Source organism: Eriocheir sinensis, chromosome 16 (genome assembly GCF_024679095.1).
Source record: "Eriocheir sinensis breed Jianghai 21 chromosome 16, ASM2467909v1, whole genome shotgun sequence".
Classification (NCBI taxonomy): Eukaryota; Metazoa; Arthropoda; class Malacostraca; order Decapoda; family Varunidae; genus Eriocheir; species Eriocheir sinensis.
In genome coordinates, this window is record NC_066524.1 from 13,725,226 (window position 1) to 13,742,525 (window position 17,300).

The 17,300-nt window shown below is 42.4% G+C and overlaps 1 long non-coding RNA gene across 11 annotated transcripts in view; it reads right to left on the bottom strand.

The window, feature by feature from the left end:
• LOC126999325 (uncharacterized) overlaps nt 1-17,300 on the bottom strand; it is a 44,140-nt gene that overhangs the window by 23,673 nt on the left and 3,167 nt on the right. The window lies entirely within an intron of this gene.

Below are 17,300 nucleotides of genomic sequence, written 5' to 3' on the forward strand. Positions count from 1 at the left end.
TCTCTCTCTCTCTCTCTCTCACCCATTAGTGTCATGAAAACATCTGCATTACTTTTTTTTTATTTGTTTGATGATTTTTCTTGGCTGTTAAACGGATGAGAGAGAGAGAGAGAGAGAGAGAGAGAGAGAGAGAGAGAGAGAGAGAGAGAGAGAGAGAGAGAGAGAGAGAGAGAGAGAGAGAGAGAGAGAGAGAGAGAGAGAGAGAAAGCAAGCGAAAACATTTATGATGATAATGATAAATAAATAGATAAATAAGATATATAACAATAAGATAATCAACAACAACACTAAAACAAAAAGACTAGTGCAGAGTAGCAGTAGTAGTAGTAGTAGTAGTAGTAGTAGTAGTAGTAGTAGTAGTAGTAGTTGTACTGGTAGTAGTAGTAGTAGTAGTAGTAGTAGTGAAACAGGTGGCTTATGCGGATGACCTCTCAGGTGCTGGTAAAATCTCAGACTTAAAAGGGTGGTGGGACGCTGTGAACACCGCCGGTCCTGAGATAGGATACATCCCTAACGCCACCAAGTCTGTCCTTATTGTCAAACCTGAACATTATGACCATGCCGCAGAAACTTTTAGAGAAAGTGGCGTCATTGTGACAAAAGACGGACAACGACACTTAGGTGCAGTGATCGGGACAGAGGTATATAAGAAGGAGTACGTAGGAGACAAAGCAGCTGAATGGGCGAAGGGAATAGAAGCTTTGTCTGCCATTGCCAAGACTGAGCCACACGCTGCCTATTCAGCGTACACCCACGGCATCCAACATCGGTGGACGTTCCTGATGCGCACCATCCCCGGCATCAGTCCACTCCTCCGACCACTGGAAAATGCCGTCAAGAATGTATCTTGCCGGCGCTAGTGAAATCTCATGCTTTAGGGGAAGGAGGAGAGGGATATGCTAGCACTTCCCCCAAGACTGGGTGGGATGGGGATCACCAACCCTGAGAAGCTGGCTGATAAGAAGAACCAAAACTCCATCAGCCTTACCAGGTCACTCATCAACAGGATCAACGCTCAGGAGGCAGAGGGCGAGATAGACCAAACAGAAATAAGAGATATTAAAAGAAAAATCTCAGAAGAAAGGCAACAGGCCCAAAAAGACGAGCTGGACCGTCTTACACACCACCTGTCCACAGAAATGGGTAAAAAAATACACACAGCACAGGAGGCAGGCGCCTCTAACTGGCTAACGTCATTACCAATCAGAGCAAAGGGCTTCAGCCCCAACAAACAAGAATTTGTCGACGCCATTGCTCTGAGATATGGCTGGCCGATTGATGGACTGCCTGATCTCTGTGCATGTGGATCACCAAATGATGTCACCCACACCATGACATGTAAAAAAGGAGGCTTCGTCTGTATTCGACACGATGAAGTGATGGATCTGACAGCCAGCATGCTCGGGGAGGTATGCCAAGACGTCACTACCGAGCCGGCACTGCTTCCCCTGGACGGCGAACACCTTCGGTACAGGACGGCCAATACCTCACAGGAGGCACGGGTTGATGTAAGTGCCTGCGGATTCTGGGTGCGCGGACAGCGGGCGTTCATGGACATCCGCATATTCGACCCGATGGCTGCCTGTCACCGTGAGCTGCCCCTGCAATCCGCCCACCACAGGAACGAGCAGGAGAAGACAAGGGCATACGGTGAAAGAATCCAACATGTGGATCAGGGCAGCTTCACCCCCCTCGTCTTCACCACATCCGGCGGGATGGGTCCCAGGGCCCAATGCTTCTACGCACGCCTCGCGGAACTAATCTCAGAAAAGAAGCATCAGCCAAGGAGCCACGTTGTCGCCTGGATGAGGTGTCGCCTCTCGTTCTCCCTGCTCAGGTCGGCCATCCTATGTCTCAGGGGCACCAGACACTCTTGCCCAAAAGCCACCAACAACTCCAATATGGACTATGAAGCCACAGTGGTGGAGAGTGACATTAGGGTGGGTCGGGAGTGACTTGAGTAGGGAAGGAAAGGGGGATCTGGACGTAACAGATGATAGGCAATTTAGTGCTAGGCAGTATTAGTGATATGGTTGGATGCCACAGTCATTAGCGAACAGAGTTGGGGCTAATGACCTCCAAGCTATGGAGCCCTCCATGATTATGTGTCGGGAAAATAAACATGGGTGGAGGTATCATTTATGTAATAGTAGTAGTAGTAGTAGTAGTAGTAGTAGTAGTAGTAGTAGTAGTAGTAATGAAGAGTGGTCCAAGAGTAGAGTCCATTTTTTTTCCTCCTTTCTCAAGATAATTATCCATTTAAACGCAATTACGGCTTATTAGACAAACTAGGAACGTCTGTCACGATCCCCCTATTTATCTTACACACACACACACACACACACACACACACACACACACACACACACACACACACACACACCAGAAGAAAGTCAGATTCAGGCTTCAATCAATAAGTAGATTCAACACTCTACCGCCAAAATCCGAAGAGAAAACGAAAAATTCTCAAAGGATAACAAAAACAAATTTAGCGCAGTAGCATCACCGCTCTCTTCCTTCGCCCCTCCCCTCCCCTCTCCTCTCCCTCTCTCTTCCTCCCTCCATTACCAACAGCCGTGACTCCCACCTATAAATTTCTGTAATACCAAGCTGCGATCCGCCTACATACAGCAGCACCCAGCGGACTTTCTATATTAACGTTACAGTCAGTGCAAACGGTATTCAGGCTTCCTAACGGCGCTACAAATCGATACCAAAACACAACAATAACAAACCTGAATAGACATACGATCCCAAAACGAAAGAAATGAGAAAACAACATTGAGAGAATACCGAGAGGAGACTGAAAGACGAGGAGAAAGGAAAGGGGAATGACGGAATACGAAGGACTGGAACGGTATATCAAAACGAAGCAGGAAATGGATGGACAGACAAGAAGGATCATGACGAAACGAAATAAAGGAAAAGAAAAGAAAAACAAGAGATAGAACGGAAAGAAGAGATTAAAAGAAGGGAGTACGAAAAAAAAACACGTAACGATACACGAGCTAAAGAAAAGAAAGCAGGAAACGAATCAAAGCAAAATAAAAATAAATCAATAAGTAACAATTATAACAAGTGGAAATATAGAAGATAGAATGAAGAATAGAAGATTGAAGAAGAGTTTAGGAGATGGAATTAAAAAAAAGGAGAAGAAAAGATAGAAGGAGAGTTTAGAAGACAAAAAAAAACAAAAAAACATGAATGGAACAACAAAACAACACAAAAAACACATTAAACAACATCAAAACGACTTTAAAAGGAGAGAGAGAGAGAGAGAGAGAGAGAGAGAGAGAGAGAGAGAGAGAGAGAGAGAGAGAGAGAGCAGGTAACGGGCGCAGTGGAGGGATCAGTCTAACACGTATCATGTATCGAAGGAAATCAGTAATATTGCCAGGCCGTTGTTATGAGGGGCGAGTCTTCCCAGCCAGGCGCCTTGACAAATGAGCCTCATCTCGGCCAAGGCACAGACTGGCCCCACCATTCTCCTGACGATGCTGCTGGAGGAGGGGGAGGAGGAGGAGGAGGAGGAGGGATGTGGCAGAAAGTGGTGAATGAAAACCTGGAGAGAAATAAAAGGAGAGGGAGATCATAACACTGGTGAGATGGAGGAGGAGGAGGAGGAGGAGGAGGAGGAAAAAGAAGATGAAGAAGAAAAAGAAGAAAAAACAAATTAATGAAAACGAAGAAAAAGAAAAGAAAACTATATTGTATTTGAAGAACATGAAAAAAAGGGACAAGAAGAAGAAGAACAACAACAACAACAACAACAACAACAACAACAACAACAACAACAACAAAGCAAAAGAAGAAAAAAACACAAAACTACTGACGGAGCGATATGAAAAAAAAAACTGAAGAAGAAAAAGGAAACTAGCAATGGGAGAAGAAGAAGAACAAGAAGAAAAACAAGAACGAGGAGAAAAATAAGAACCAGAAAACCAAGAACAAGAAAAAGAAGAACAAAAACAAGACGACGACGAAGAAGGCGCAGAAGAGGCGGCAAAAATGATAAACAGACGCGCCCGGATTGGTCTCGGCGGCTTGACGTTGAAATTCTGCATCTTCAATTTAACTCGATTTGCAAACCGTCACGACCTCCCCTCAGCCGCGATCAAGGGGCGGAAGGTGGAGATTGGGGCTGTGGCGAGAGACAGACACACAGACAGACAGACAGGCAGAGGGATAGATGGACAAAAAAGATGAAGAAGAGTGGCGAGACAGACAGACAGACAGGCAGAGGGACAGATAGACAAAAAAGGTGAAGAAGAAGAGTGGGGACAGACAGACAGACAGATAAAGAAGGACAGGAAGAAAAAAAGGAACCATGGAGAAACCGAGACAGACAGACACAGATACAGACATAACAGGATGAAGAAGGATGGTGGCGAGACAGAGAAACAGACAGAGATTGACAGACTAGAGATAAGAAAAATGGAGAAGGACGGTAGGAATAGAAAAGAGGAAAAATCATGGAAAAACAGAGACGGACTGACAGCCTGACCGACAGACATATATGAAAAAAATTAAGGATAAAAAAGAGGCAAAATCATGGAGAAGGAAAATAAGAGGATAACATGAAAGGAGAAGGGGAGCGAGCGAATGCGTTGAGACGATAAGGAGAGGTTGGGATCCGGCAGCATCAACACTGGAGGCGACAGGCGAATGACCCAAACAAAGGGCCACATTTTTAAACATTTCTGCGCCCAAGAACACGTAATTTACCAGTCTTTCGTGGGAGCTTAGGGCATTTCCAGGGGTACTTTTATGACCCTGGTGGTAGTCTGAGCCTTCCTCTGTACCGTGAACCTAAAAGAACAGTCATTAGAACTCGATTAACCTCCTTTTTGGCCCTTGGAAATAGTTGGTGTGAGGGGTGGGAGCGTCTGACAACACCAACCAAAGACTCCGAGGGCAAAACACCACCTGAAAGACACAAGCCAGATGTAGACCTCGGAGACAGGAGAACCATTAGCCGGAGGAAAAGGCAAAAGAAGGGACAAAAGGAGAAGCAGATATCGATCCATTTAAAAACAAGAGGGTAGGAAAAACAGATGCCCTGCAGGCGTGGCTAAGAAAATGTGAGGAACAGCGATAACCATTCAGAGAGTTTCACGAATAGTAGAAGTGAATAACATAACGAAATGAGTGAGCCAATAAAAGTGGAGGAAAAAAATCTTTTATTCTCCTTTCAAATTTCCATCTCCTAAACTTTCCTTCAATCTTCTATTCATCATTCTATCTTCTATCTTTCCACTTGTTATTATTGTTACTTTATTTACTTATTTTTATTTTGCTTTGATTCCTTTCTTGCTATGTAGAATATTAAGGCAAGCATGTAGTTCCGCCCCAAGGAAAGGAAAATGTGACCTAAAATTCGGTGGTCGTGGCAACTAGTTATCCCCGAACTCTAGTCTCCTATAACAACCTGATCGCGGACCACGCTACCAGGGATACGCGACGGAAAGATTATAGTGAGTGATAATAGAGTGCTTTTATTGGCAGTGCCCAGCAAACAAAAAACAAAAAAGACAGATAGAAAGTGGGAAAAAAAGGAGGAACACACACAGAATAAAGTGGAGGAATATAGAAAAGGAGTGAATAAGGGGAGAGAAGAAATACAGGAAAAAGACAGAAGAGAAAGGGAGAGATTGGGAGGGAAGGGAGAGGAAGATGAAAAAGAGGGAGAAATAAAAGGAGTGAAAGGAAGCGAAGGAATATAGGAAAAAATCGAAGAGAGAAAAAGAGACTGAGAATGAAGGAAAAATATGAAGAGGAAAGAAAGAATAGAGGGAAGAAGTAAGCGGAAAAGAAGGATAACTGGAAAAGACAGAAAAGTAGGAATGGAATGGAGGGGAAGGGAGAGGAATACGAGAAAGAGGGATTACAGAGGATGAACAAGAGGAAAAAAAGGAAAGAAGGAAAAGGTTAGGGAGAAAGGGAACGTCAGAACAATGAATAAAGAACGAGAGGGAAGGAAAAGGAAGACGAAGAAGGAGTAATAAAGAGAATAAGAGGAAGAAAAGGAGAAAGGAAAAAGGTTATACGAAGAAGAGGAGCGAAGAAGAGAAGGGTTGAATGGGAATGACACACACACACACACACACACACACACTGTCCATGCAAATAGCGTCGTCCCCCCTTCCCCCCTCCCCCCCAACATTGCATCATGATTCGACCCCTCCCCCCCCCTCCCAAGCCTCTGCAATTGCCTCATGACTCGACACGAAGCGGCACGTCACAACGGTTCTAATCCTGGTCTGTGGCAATGTGCCTTAGTCATTTTTATTTCCATGATTTCCCACTATCCCCCCCCCCCCCCCCTCTGACCCTACATGTGTGTGTGTATTTAGCTAGTTGTATTTACCTAGTTGTGTTTACCAAGTTGTGACATGCGGGAAAAAAGCTACGTTCGGGCTGTTCCGTCTCCATATCCTCTCTTATCCAACTTTTCCTTTAAATCGTGAATGTTTCTTGCACAAACCACCTCCTCCTCCAGTCTATTCCACAGCTCAGTGCTTCTGTTTGGGAAGCTAAACTTTTTCACATCTCGCCTGCACGTGGTCGCCCTCAACTTCTTTCTATGACCTCTCGTTTCTCTCTCGTTCCACACACACAGGTCCTCTCTGTCTAGATTCTCCACCCCGCTCGCCATCCTGTGCACCGCTATCAGGTCTCCTCTCTCTCTCTTCTCTCCAGGGTTGTGAGCCCCATGCTAATGAGTCTCTCCTCGTACGTCCGACCACTAAGTTCCGGTACCATCTTAGTTGTCACTCTCTGCACTCTTTCCAGCTTTCCTCTGTTCTTCTTTTCGTGAGGAGACCAGACCACTGCTGCATAGTCCAACCTTGGCCTTATCATTGTAACTATTATTTTCTTCATCATCTCCTCGTCCAAATACACAAATGCTGTCCTTATGTTCCTCAGCAAATTAATAGTTTGTCCCGTTATCCTGTTGATGTGTTTATCCGGTGACATGTTCTCTGAGATAGTCACTCCCAAATCTTTTTCTTCCAATCCTCTGCATATTATCTCACTTCCCATCTTATAATCGTATTCACATCTTCTACCGTGTGTGTGTGTGTGTGTGTGTGTGTGTGTGTGTGTGTGTGTGTGTGTGTAGCAGTCACCGCTCAAATTCCGTGTTCCTTCCCCTCAGTGACAAGAAAATGGGGTGCTGCAAAGAGACTAAGACTCTCAGTGTTTTCATGTAATGTCCATCGTCACTGTGTCTGCCAGTGTCTTGTCGCGTCTTCATCGTTAACTTTCCTTGTATTCGTTTACCTTTGACTGTCCGTCCTCGTTCTCTTGTTGTCCACCGTTACACATTGTTCCACACATACACCAACACTTAAATGTTAACCTACACAAACAACATTCACACAAAAGCATACACAAACAAACACCTATCCTATGTGTTGTCCTTGTCGTGATGAGCTGTGTAAGTTCTGTCCAATAAAGTAACCCTGGCGGATATGACTTTCTCTATCCGTGAACCGATTAGCACTTAGAACACTCGCTACCACCAACATGTGTTCTGACTTTGATTTACACGCGTGAAAAGAAAAAAAAGAATGAAGTAATGGAAAAATATTGATAGGAAGAGAGCGATCGTATGGAACACACACACACACACACACACACACACACAGACGGACAAGCGCACATATATCATCATCATCATCATCATCATCACCATCATCATCAACTTGTATCATCAGATCATTTTTTTCTTTATATTTTCTTATACCCATTTTTTTTTTCTTCATTCGTTTTGTCTTCCTCGAGTGTTCAGTCACGGTGCATGTAAGTGTTTCGTGTTACTTATTAAGAAGGTCACCGCCCCATCTGCATATTATTAAGACTGTCACGCTTCTTGGCCATCTGGGTTCTCTCTCTCTCTCTCTCTCTCTCTCTCTCTCTCTCTCTCTCTCTCTCTCTCTGTCGTTGGTTTTCGTTCGTTGTTTATGTTTATCTTCCTCTCTTATTTTTTTCTTTCTTGCTGTTTATTCCGTTCTTTCTTTCTCCTTTTTATCTTTTTGTCTGCATCTCTCTCTCTCTCTCTCTCTCTCTCTCTCTCTCTCTCTCTCTCTCTCTCTCTCTCTCTCTCTCTCTCTCTCTCTCTCTCTCTCTAGTATATCCTCCTCTTCCTCCTCCTCCTCTTCCTCTTCCTCCTCCTCCTCCTCTTCCTCCTCCTCCTTCTTTTCCTGCTGTCAGATCAAGACTCCCAGCACACATAATTATTTGACAAGGCTTTCATAAGAGTTGTGCGCATTTCCAGGGGTAGTTTGATGACCCTGATGGTAGTTTGATCCTTCTTCAGTACCGTGACCCTAAAACCACACTCATTCGAACCGGATTAATCTTCTTTTTGACCTTTAAAAATAGGTGATGCATGAGGGGAGAGCGTCTGACAACATACCGACGCTTTTATATCGCTGGGCACGGAATTGTATCAGAGCGAGTTTCCTTCCTTTGATAGTTCGTCTCCTGTATCATGCCACCTCACGCCCGACACAAGCGCCAATACGTTGTCCCTAATCACCTTATTTTCTCTTTTACATCGAGGGAGGCAGCTCAAGGAAAAAAAAAAAAATAAATAAATATCAACAAAAAATCCCGCCATACGCTGCTTCGAGAAAAGAAAAATGAACGAGGTCAAAAGAGAGGTCAATTTAGGGTGGAGAGGTGTCTTGATATCTTTTTTAACGTCGTAATAGACTTCACGAACAATAGTGTGGCTGATTTGTTCTCTTTGACCCGTTTTTTCAAGGCCTGGTTAGCTGGTCTTGTGGATTCTTTTACATCACTCTTTTACGACTGAGTTTGTGTAATATATCGACTTAGCTCCGTGAAAATCAAACACTTCTGACTATAACTCCGTCCAGGAAAAAGAATAAAAGGGCCAAATCGTGTAGTAGAATCTTTGTAAGTCGGGTAGTACTGGGCGGGACGAGGAATCCATCTCATCCATTTGTCCGGTAGTCTCACAGTGGCAGTAATATTCCATCAATCAATCTGTCAATGTGTCAGTGGCGTGTTGTTCTGAGAGGGAGGCAGGGCGGAGAAGCAGCACCCTATAGATATTGAGTTATGAGGCAAGTTTTTTTTTAATTTACTATGTTAAGTTTGCCTGTATTCTCATACATTTCGGGGGTCGCACACACACTTTTATAAGGCTTTCGTGGAGGCTGTGGCGGGTAGTATTTCCAGGGGTAGTTTTGTGAGCCTGGTAAGTTTGGCAACGATCATAGGAATCAAACAACTCTTAACCATAACTCAAACTTAACCTGTGGACACTAGTCTTCGTTAAAATTCCTCCTCTTCCTCCTCTTTTTCCTCCTTTCCTTAAATTCAGTACCGGTCAAAATTATCATCACCATCATCTTCATCATCATCATCATCTTATCATTCTAACTCCCTTGACAGTTTCCTCCTCCTCCTGCAATGCCTCCTTCGTAGTTCATCCTCGTTTAAAATCATCATCATTGTATCACTACAGTCTTCCTTTAAACCTAATCCCCCTCCTCCTCCTCCTCCTTCTCAACTCATCTCGTTTAAAACCATCATCAGTTCATCACCAAGGAAATTATTCCACCCTTGGGTGCCCTGCCGTATGAAGAACGACTCAGGCGACTCACTCTTTTCGCTGGAAAAGAAACGCTTATGATTCAGGTCTTCAAGTACCCAAAGAATTTCAGTAACGTCGACCACTCCAATTTTTTTGAGCCACAAACCAACTCAAGAACTAGAAACAACTGTCTACCCATTCAGGCGAAGCGATGCAACGCAGACACTGCTAGGAGTTTCTTCTCAAACCGAGTCATACGCCTTTGGAACAACCTCCCTGTTGAAGTAGTAGGTGCAGAAACCATCAACTTCTTCAAAAATCGCATCGACCGTTACTTCGTGATAATAGGAGTAAACTGAACGTACGCACCGAATGCTTTGAACTGTTCTGCAGGCACCACTTGCCTGTCAGGCAGACCATGGCACTAGAACAGGCAATCTCGTAATGAGCCAAAAGTCTTCCTATTGCCTGTCCTTCCATGTTTCTATGCTTCCTCCTCCTCTTCCTCCCGGTCTGGCATTAGTGCGTTCTGATCGTAGACAAACAGAAGGAATAAGTGTCGCCCAATCCCCCGCCTGAGCTCCCGTCACGCCCCCGGCATTATCAGCTGATCCCCTGCTCCTCCCGCGGGTCTTTTGCCTCCAAGGGCGCCGTCTGCTACGTGAGTTTCCCGCCGGAGTGATAGAAAGGAGGAGGGTGAGGGGAAGGGGTGAAGGGGTGAGAAGGGAGGGGGTGTGGGGGGGTTACAGGGTGATGGTGGTGGTTAACGAGTCCCTACTGCTACTACTACTACTACTATTACTACTACTACTACTACTACTACTATACTACTACTACTACTACTACTACTACTACTATACTACTATTACTACTACTACTACTACTACTACTACTACTATTACAGGATAAAACACAAGAACTGAACAAGAATGAGAGGAAGGAAGAGAGGGAGGGAGGAAGATGACAGAGTAGAATAAAACGAAAAGGCAGATGAAGGGGAGGCAGAAGGAGGAAGTTGCAAGAGCCCATTCACTATTCGTATACATCTACCTAACCATTTCCTTAACGGCATCTATCGCATCGACACACCACATGTCAGCCGGTGGCCGAGTGGTAGCGTGCTGGGCCCACATTCACCTCGTGATGGACGACGCGGGTTCAAATCCCCACGCTACCACCTCGGATTATTCATTCACCGCCGAGTGGCTTAATTAAAACTACCCACATGCTGTCCTGAAGACCACCCACCAACCCGGACTCTAGAGGAAACCGTCCAAGTGAGTCAAGGAGTTCCGGGGGGCGGCATGAGCCAAGAGAAGATGGCGCAACTATAAACACTTGCCTGGGCCATGACGGGCTGGGGCCGACTATAATCTATTTTTATGCATGGTTCGGAGAATATTGACAGAATATGAGGAGATACGAGGAAGAGGAGGAGGAAAAAGAGGAGGATTCAGATTCAGATTCAGATTCAGAAGTTTATTCCATTTTCCAATGGTTATTCTTCACATTTATACAATAAAGCACATGAGTATATAAGTACACATAGTGCTTCCCTGTCCTCCTTAGCAACTACGGCAAGGAGTCAATTTTAAAAAATATAAATAAAATAAAAAAATTAAAAAAAAAAATAAGTATAAAATATATTAAAAAAATTAAAAAAAGACTAAAAAAAGACTACATATTGAAAAGGTCACTAAAAGATATTGAAGTAAAAGATCTTAGAAAAAAGATATTAAAGATTGAGAGCTCCTTATCGAGAGAGGCTTGTTCAGAGTGTTGAGCAGCCCCTGCCATGGTGATCTGCCCCTGTATTGGTGCGCTGGCTGCTGTACAGCTGATCTGCTGCTGCTGTGTCAGTGCTCATGTCACATAATAAAACAAATATAAAACAAAATTAAGATGTTATGGGTCTTTACGCCTGTTATAGGTCATTACGGTTTTGTTTTTGCCTCGTATTTTTATTTTACCTTCAGCCAACCGAGCATGGTTAGGGTCGCGTCATGGCCAGTGCAACCTTTCCAGCATAGTTTGCAATTTTTGAATTTAGTGCATGTGTGTTTTTGAATTTATTTACCATTAATTTATTCCATAATTTGTATGTAATTTTATTCACAATTAATTATGCTTAATACTTTGCCTAAAGCATTCTCTGTATAATTCTTGCCTTTTAATGGTACTAAAAATCTTACTACTATTTTTTGTTTATGTGCATATCAAAATCTTACTACTTATTTTTTTTTATGTGCATAAGTTCTTCAGGGAGAAGCAGGGATGATGTTGCTATCATCAACCTGTGGGAGGTGCTGGGTTACTATCATCATCATCAACCTTCTGGAGGTGGATGCTTTGTGGGATCTGGGATGTTTTTCCCTATAACATTATACTGATGCACTGGGTTTTTCTTTGTGTAAAGCATTAAATTCTTTATCCTCTTTATCTTTTCGATTTTAATTTCCTCTCCTCCTCTAGAATTAGTCTTGAATTCTGTATCTATGTTTCCGTGTGTATGAACTGTGTGATCCGCGTATACTGGATACATCAATCGGAGAGAAAATACGACTGATCCCACATCAAAAAATAAAATAGGCGAGCACTGATCCTGAGGAACTCTGGGAACTCATTCTAGACAGACTGAATATCTGAAATCAATGGACAGACTAAACAGGGCAGACTAGGTAATCACTCAACGCTTATGTATCTATTCCAATATTTGATTATTTGTTCAGTAATGTTGATGATTGAGTAATATAAGATGAAATGACAAATCACAAAGTAACTACAAATAAGTTACCATTATCAATGATCTTATCAAGTTTATTTGATTCTGTCAGTAGAGCGCTTTCAGTGTGTCGTGGTAAGCGCTTGCCGTGTGAATGATGTTTAAGGAGAGCTTTTTCCTTCAAGATGTTGGATGGTTTGAGCTGTTAATGGTTTCTAGTGGATTTTAAGAGACAATATCCAGGTTTGAGACAATATCTCCAAGTGATTGGGTCCTTGTATCTTGGAATGTTCCATGTATTGGACGATTACAGATAATTCCGACTAAGGGTATTTATAATGCATATTGGAATGTTCGTTATTATAATACGTATATAAGTACGTTATTATAACTGGCAAAGATTCTTTTAAGAAGCGAGTTTGAATTAGTTTTGAGTTTGATGTGGTAGTTTTCAGTGTGGTCGGTACTCGTATAATGTTTGAGTCTGCACAGGTTGAGATCTGAATTGAGTGGATTTTGGGTTTACATTGTCACATGCATTGAGTTGTTTGTCAAAGTTTGCATTTAATAAGTTTTGATATGATTTATCAAGTTTCTTTTCGTGTCTTTGCAAATATATCTTTTCTATTAATTTCATCACTGATTGTAAAATACTTCTATTTCATCACTTCAGGTTATTATTTATTGTTACTTGTATCCCCTTGTTTCCTATTGTTGTTATTAGCACTGGAGTTGGGGTAGGAGGAGGAAGAGCAGGGGTAGGAGGGGAAGTGTGAGGAGTGAAGGGATGGATGGAAAGGAGTAAGAGGGAGAATAGAAAAGAGAGAGAGAGAGAGCATAAATCTAAAAATAAATAAAATAAATAAGGTGGAGAAATCGAACGTGGGCGGCAATGCTGTCTGGCCTTTAATCTGTGTTCTCTATTGTTTATACCTTCGCTACGTTCACTTCTCTATATCGTCTGCTTGTCTTTTGACCCTACTAATGGACTTCCCTTGTTCGTGATCTTTGAACGCTACCTCCTTGATTACGTTTGTTTGAAGCAGAAGCAGGAAGAGGAGGAGGAGGAGGAGGAGGAGGAGAAGAGGGAGGTTGAAATCGCGGGTGAAGAAGTGCTAGATAAAAAAAATTAATGGAGGATGAGGAGAAGAAGGAGGAGGAGGAGGAGGAAGAGAGTGAGGTTCAGGTGGCGGATAAAGAAGTGCGAGATAAAACAAGTGAAGGTTAATAGCCGAGGAGGATGCAGATGAGACGGAAGAAAGGAAAGAGGAAGGAAAAGAAGAAGGAAAGTATTTGGTGAGAAGTGTAACAGGATGAAAGAGGAGAAATATCCGGAGTGGTGAAGAAAGAAGAAAGGAAATACGAAAGCGGATATGAAGAATAAAAAAATAATTACAGTGTGATACGACGAGAGAGAGAGAGAGAGAGAGAGAGAGAGAGAGAGAGAGAGAGAGAGAGAGAGAGAGAGAGAGAGAGAGAGCGTAAATCTAAAAATAAATAAAATAAATAAGATGGAGAAATCGAACGTGGGCGGCAATGCTGTCTGGCCTTTAATCTGTGTTCTCTATTGTTTATACCTTCGCTACGTTCACTTCTCTATATCGTCTCCTTTGTTGTATTTTCTATAGCACTCCATCAATCATTCGGAGACAACCAGCAAGTGAAGCAGCGGAAAACCTTGAAACTGGAGTAGAGCGACGTAAACGGCTACGTGAGGATTTAAAACATAAGAAAGACGGGAAGTGCGTAAAGGCGTGACGCAAGGCAGAACACTCACGCCATGTTTAGATCTTGCCGCGGCACGTTTTCTCTGACGCATTCGTTTCAACAATAAACATTTACAAAGGCCACAAAAAGGATTAGTCGGGTTCTCATAAGCATGCGTTTTTTCACGTTCACGGCGCAGAAGCATTGTCAAATTATCACTAGGCTCGTGAAACTACCCATGGAAGTACCCACAACAACCCCTATCCACAACAACCCCTGCGAAAGCCTTATCGAGTGAGGGTGTGTAAGCTCCGAAATCTTTGAGAATATGGACCGTGAAGTGTAACCAGGTTGAGTACAGGGCCAGGTTTGTAGTTGTTCCCTAGACGGCTATGACGTGACACTTTTTGTTGGGAAATACACTGAAAATAATAAGAGGATTACGTCGTTAGTTTATGAGCCACGACCGGCGCGTCACCAATGGCTCAACGGCTCGGGGAGGCGCCCATCGCCCAGACACTCCAGAAACATGCGAGAAAAGTGAAGCGAAACAACCAAATATCAACGAGAAATTAGTAAAGAAGATGACACTCAGGAAACCAAGTGCCCGGAAGAAACACCAGGATACGATGACCAAGATGAATGTGAGTAATGACTCTGAGACACCAGAAGCCCCAGTCAGAAACAATGTGAGTGTAAAATAATGATGCACCATGTTTCGAGATCGTTCCGAGAAGGAGGGGGGGGGGGGGGGGGCGGAGAGTGATTGACGTAAGTTTCATAACGTAGGGCACAGACAATGACTCGCTTTAAACGTTACAACAGAATCTCTCTCTCTCTCTCTCTCTCTCTCTCTCTCTCTCTCTCTCTCTCTCTCTCTCTCTCTCTCTTCCCTTCGGATTGGAAAAAGGCTAACGTGACACCGATTAGAAAGAAAGGAGACAAAAAATTACCAGGTAATTACAGGCCCATTAGTCTAACTTCGGTTGTAGATAAGCTACTTGAGAACATAATTAGAGACAAAATTGTGAGTTACCTTGAAAACCACTCATTAATTGGGGACTCACAACATGGCTTCCGTAACAAAAGATCCTGCCTATCAAACCTATTGACCTTTTATAACGACCTCTTCACAGTTTATGACGTAACCAAATCACTGGACGTAGTCTATCTTGATTTCCAGAAAGCGTTTGATAAAGTCCCACATCATAAATTACTTTATAATTAAAGCATATAGGTATTGACGGTCAAGTGCACCAATGGATCGCGAATTGGTTGAGCAACAGACAACAAAGAGTGGTGATTGACGGATTTAACTCAGAGTGGGCGCCGGTCACTAGTGGCGTCCCTCAGGGCTTGGTTCTTGGCCCAGTGCTCTTCATTATTTACATCAACGATGTGGATGTTGGACTCAATAATCGCATTAGTAAATTTGCAGACGACACAAAGATTGGTAACTCGGTTCACATTGACGAAGACAGGCAAAGCCTCCAAGAGGATTTGCACAAAATTTCAGCTTGGTCTGACGTAGACAAGTGCCAGGTCCTTCAAGTTGAAACAAGGAATAAGAAGCTCGATTACGAAATGCGCTGCGTTAAACTCAAAAGCATTCAATGCGTTAAAGACTTAGGGGTCAAAATCGCGTCAAACCTCAAATTCTCACAGCAATGCATCGATGCAGCAAATAAAGCGAACAGAATGTTGGGCTTCACTAAATTTTTTATTTTATTCAAGAACAAAGATGTAATACTTCCACTCTACAATAGTTTAGTCAGACCCCACTTGGAATATGCGGTACAGTTTTGGTCTCCCCACCATGCAAAGGACATTGCTAAATTAGAAGGTGTTCAGCGTCGGGCAACAAACATGATCCCTTCCTTGCGCAACAAATCTTACGAAGAAAGACTTTCCACCCTTAACATGTTCTCTCTTGAGAAATGTCGCCTCAGAGAAAAACTGATCGAATGTTTTAAAATACTTAATGGTTTCACGAATGTAGGCAGATCAACATTGTTTATGATCGATGACACTTTGCGTACGAGGAACAATGGCGTAAAACTCAAATGTAGACAAGTATATTCAGACTGCACCAAATTTTTCTTCACCAACGTTGTAGTGCGAGAATGGAATAAGCTCCCACCGTCAGTGGTCCAGTGTAACACGACTGACTCCTTCAAAAACAAGCTCGACCGTCACTTCCTTCAACTTAATATTAACTAGAGTTGAAATGCAACGTTTTGGAGCCCTCTGATTAATGTAGAATCACTTAGGTTTAAGGACAGACCACCAAGTCTGAACCACGGGGTCTGTATGGTCTGATTTTCTATGTAAATCTATGTAAATCTCTCTCACACACACACACACACACACACACACACACACACACACACTCTCTCTCTCTCTCTCTCTCTCTCTCCAGGTTTTAATACACATTTATTTTTCCTGCCACGCATCATGGGTGACTATTATAATTTGATTGCCAAGATTTTGCCTATCAAAGAAAACGTGATTGGGGTGGACATTGTAACTTATTATGAAAGGAGCAAATTTAGACTTCCCCTGATGCCGCGTGGAACACACGAAGGAAAGAAGGAAAAGACGAGGGAATATTTGAGGCAGTGAAGTGGCGTTTGTTCTCCTGTGGAATATGTCTATTTGAACCGATATTCTCTTCCTTAATCTCTGTTCTTTGTCCCCTTGCTGCTAGAACTGGCATGAACATGAACATCAGTGGCTCTGTAAGGCCGAAATTGAAGGTGACAGGAGTGCTTTTTAGATAAAATTGTAATAGTAAAATATGATATGATTGTGTTGAAACGGAAATACAGAACCCTGGCGGAGAAGATTGCGTTATGTACATTGATCTTCTTTGGGGTGAGTCAGGTTATAAATTATGTTGTCACCAACAGCCATACATATATATATATATATATATATATATATAAATATATATATATATATATATATATATATATATTTATATATATATATATATATATATATATATATATATATATATATATATATATATATATATATATATATATATATATATATATATATATATATATATATATATATATATATATATATATATATATATATATATATATTATATATATATATATATATATAGCTGGTTCTTGTATATATTCATAATCTTATTATTATTATTTTTTACTCAGCGGGTAGTCAATTCATCCAGTATCTTGGCTGACTTGGGGAAAAAAATAAATCTTACCGATTTCAGATCACATGATTCATTAACACGAAAACTAACATAATAGTTTTCATGACTCA